Source organism: Cricetulus griseus (genome assembly GCF_003668045.3).
Source record: "Cricetulus griseus strain 17A/GY chromosome 1 unlocalized genomic scaffold, alternate assembly CriGri-PICRH-1.0 chr1_1, whole genome shotgun sequence".
Lineage (NCBI taxonomy): Eukaryota > Metazoa > Chordata > Mammalia > Rodentia > Cricetidae > Cricetulus > Cricetulus griseus.
The window spans coordinates 143,160,577-143,164,662 of NW_023276807.1; the positions used below are offsets into that span (position 1 = coordinate 143,160,577).

The 4,086-nt window shown below is 44.2% G+C and overlaps 1 non-coding gene across 1 annotated transcript; it reads left to right on the top strand.

The window, feature by feature from the left end:
- The first annotated feature begins 3,554 nt into the window (after positions 1 to 3,554).
- Trnak-cuu lies at positions 3,555 to 3,627 on the top strand. Its single transcript has one exon. It is a non-coding gene; the product is annotated as a tRNA-Lys (tRNA).
- Positions 3,628 to 4,086: the final 459 nt, after the last annotated feature.

Sequence of the window (4,086 nt, forward strand, 5' to 3'; positions counted from 1 at the left end):
ATCAGATCTCTCATTTCTCTTCTGCCTGAAGAACCTTTTCTCCACTTTTCATTGTCCTAGACTGTTAGTGGTGGGTTTTTATTGACACTTGTTTTTTTAAAGAAATTCCCTCTGAATAGAAAACTCCCTGGAAGTCAAGGTTGGGACTTTCAACTCTTTACTGACCCCAGTCCTGAGTCTCGGTAGCCCTGGTCTTCCTCACTCTGTTTCCTCAACTCACAGCTACTGGGCTTCCCTACCTCCTCCTTGCACCCTAGCCAGTAAAGTTCCTGTATGTGGTAAAAATAGAGTCATGGTGGGGGCAACTCTGATGTCCTTATCCCAGGCAATACTGCATCTGAGAAATATTCCTTCATATATTTTGTCTAGTTTTTTGTCCTTTAAGTAGACTGGATAAATTTGGTCCCTATTATTTCATCATGACTAAATGCAGGTAACTTTTTTAAAATATGAAAAGAAAAAAAAGGTAAGAAAGGCCACATCCGGATGTAAAGGATGCCATTGTTTAGGTATTCTGATCCTCTGGACTGTAGGGTAGGGACTAAAACAGACACCTTGTCGTCACTGACCTTCAATGGGACTAACACAGCATACTACATGCCTCGACTTCCCTTCTGGGCCTGGGCATATTGCACAGTGCAGCTAGTGGTGAGGGATAAAAAGTCTCTAACCTTTCTTTTCTCTGGCTGGAAATCCAGGCTTCTCCTGTGTGTCATCCTGCACCATGGGTCAGCACCTGTGCTCCCCACCTGTGAAAGCACAGACTGCACTCTGTGAGTGGAGAGAAATGGGAGATTTGTGAGAAGACTTGACCCCACCCAAACAGCCAGAAATGACTTTCCTCTGACCTAGAAACTGCAACATTTTCTTTCTGTTCCACAAAGAAACACCTCTGTCAATTCCTGTGTTCTGTCATTTCTTGAAAAGTGCCCCTTTTCTTAGAAATGTTTTTTTTTAAAAAAGCAACTCTGAGCTGGGCGTTGGTGGCACACGCTTTTAATCCCAGCACTCGGGAGGCAGAGGCAGGTGGATCTCTGTGACTTCGAGACCAGCCTGGTCTACAAGACCTAGTTCCAGGACAGCCTCCAAAGCCACAGAGAAACCCTGACTCGAAAAAAAAAAAAAAGCAACTCTGCTTATTAAGAGTGTGTGATAGTATGTGTGGCCCTGGAAGGCTCCACTTCAAGGCCAGTGAGTATAAGGTTTCTTCTGACAAACCGACGGCCTTGAAAATATGTGCTAATGAAGTTCTTCCTGGTGCCGTCTAGGGTACACAGTAAGCCAAAAAAGTCACATTGAAGACTCTGTCATAAAACATCCTCTGTCCTCAATTACAAACATATGAACTGACAAAACTTGTCTCCTTATGGGATATGATTCATGGCATTGCTCTAGCATTTGTTAATTAATGTCCTATCACTGCCTGGCTTCCGAGCCTTCTCAGAAGCAAAAACAAAAAAACCAGGAAACCCCTTTTCTCCTTTTCTAAATCTGGAAATAGCCCCCCCCTTTTTTTCCTCTGTCTCATTCTCATCCCTATTCTGTCTGTCTGTCTCCTTTCATTTTTGCTGCATCCCCAGAGGCAAGGGTAGAGGGGAGAAAACTGATATTCTTTGAATCTTACAGCCAGGGCTTAGAGTCAGAAGGAATGACGAAGGAAGGGAGGGAGGGAGGGAGGGAGGGAGAAGGAGGGAGAAGGTTGGATTCAAAAGGAACGTCAAGGCAATGTGGACTTGGTTTCCCCTTTTGTGTCATGGCTCCAGAATCTCCAGCCACCTTAGGAGAAATGGTTGCAACATGAACAAGTTGAGGGGAAGGGAACAGCTCCATTGTGATCAGATGGTTGACAGCTGCCTTCATGGTAGACATAGGTTTATGTCCCTGGAATGGGGGTGAATATGAAAACTCTGAATGTAAGAGAAAAATGCTTTCTGCATAAATATACCATAAAAAATAAAGACCCTAGATCCCCTCTGCATATCTAGACCTTGATTTCCCCATACATCCCCATTCATGCCTATCAGTTTATCGTTCAGGTTTTGAAAGTCAGACTTACATAATACACGATGCAAACCTTCTCTGTTTTCCACACATTTTTTGAGTTGCTGTAAACTTGTTTGGTTTTGCTTCACTCTGCATTTATAATGCAAATCCATCTGGATGAAGCTGCCATGCACATCTATACACGTCTTACCACCACCGAGCTACATGCGTTTTCTTTCCCTTTCTTTTGGAAACTCATATTTGACCTCTCAAATCTCATGCCTCCGTCCTCTTCCTGTGTCCACAGAGTCCCCAAGCCTCTTAGCCACTGGGATCTGGGTTTGCTGGACACCTCTCAGTCTCCCCACTGCACCTCAGACTTGCCATTGTTCTCTGCCTTCACTGTGATGGTGGAGGAGGCTGGAAGTTACTCACTGGCTTTGGGGAGAGTGTCTGGACCGGTAGCATCCTCTATGCCTTCTCTGTTTACTTCTCTATGTTTTGCTGCCTCAATAACCTTGTTCTCTGAAGCTTGCATGCACACATCAGAGAGAGATCTTTCTTTAATAAGTGTGATTGATGAAACCGCCCTGTGCTCTTGAGTGTCTCTCTTATTCTCTCTTGAGTGGCAAATGTTCTTGGATTATATAAGTACTCGTGCCCACAAACAGACTGTTCTCTGAAAATGTCCACCTGCAGCCTGGGAGGGGTAAGTGAAAAATCTGTTCCCCAGGAAGCTGACTCAGCACTTCTTGGGACTAGATCTTTCTGCCTCTCCATCATTCTTTCATAGTCACTTAGGGCCCCATCCTTTCTGCCTTGGGGTATATAGTCTTTTATCTGCCTTTTGCAAAAGAATGATATCGTTAATTGTGCCTTACTCTATTGTAGGCACTGTCCTCAAACCTTCAAATAGACGCATCACTTAATCCTCATAATGCTTATTCGTGAGGGAAGGCGTCAGGTTAGCTCAAATTCCAGAGAAGAAAATGAAGGCTTAGGGAATCGTGTATAAAAAACAGAGTTTGGAACAGGACTATAACCTCAGAGGTCTGACTTGGAACCTCCGGTCTTAACCTCCACTCTGTAGTAAGCTCTTAAGAGTGCAAAGAACTCAAATGGCAGTCCCTTCCTCTAAGGCCATTTCTGTAGTGTTCAAAAACAAAATAAAAAACAAACTAAGAAACAGTAGCTACAAGCCAGACATCTTGGCACACACTCAGCACTCGGGAGGCAGAGGCAAGCAGATCTCTGTTAGCTCAAGGCCAGCCTGATCTACATAGTGAGACCCTATCTAAAATTAAATAAATAGAAGCCAAGGCTGGGGAGATTAAAAGTTTTGCTGCCTAAGCATAAGGACCTGAGTTCAGGTCACTAGCACCAGTGTAATAAATCTAACATGGTAACATGCTACTGTAATCCCAGCAGTAGGGCAAAGAGACGGGAGCATCCACCTGCTTGCCTGCTAGCCAGTCTTGTCTAGATATTGACCTTCAGTTTCAGTAAAGGGTCTGTCTCAAAAACAAACAAAAAACCAAAAAACTCCAAAACAAAACAAAACAAAACAAAAAACCCGGCTAGCTCAGTCGGTAGAGCATGAGACTCTTAATCTCAGGGTCGTGGGTTCGAGCCCCACGTTGGGCGCCAACTGAAGATTATTGTGTGCAGCGTGCACTCAAGGATGAATTAGTCCGTGATGATAAGATTTCTTTATTCAAGAAAGCACCAGGGCAAAACGCAGGCCAGAGCGAGGTCACAGGAACCCAGCTAGCGCCGCCAGAAAGAAGGGGCTAGGATCTCCACGTGCAGCCCTTAAGAAGCTTCTCTTACGTCACCCCAGCTTTCCTTCACCACGCCCCTTATGGGCGAGTCCCGGGTCCACCTGGCACCTGTCTCAGGACTATTGGGCAGGGCTAAGGTATCTCCCAACAACATTTCTCTGAAAAAAATATATACCATGGATGTTTTTCACTTCAACAAATAGGTACCAACACTATATTAATGAGCAGATAGATATTTATCATATCATTAATTATATTTTTAATGAGCAGATGTGTAATCATGCCATAATTTAACCACTTCTTCAATGGTTGCCTTCAAGTT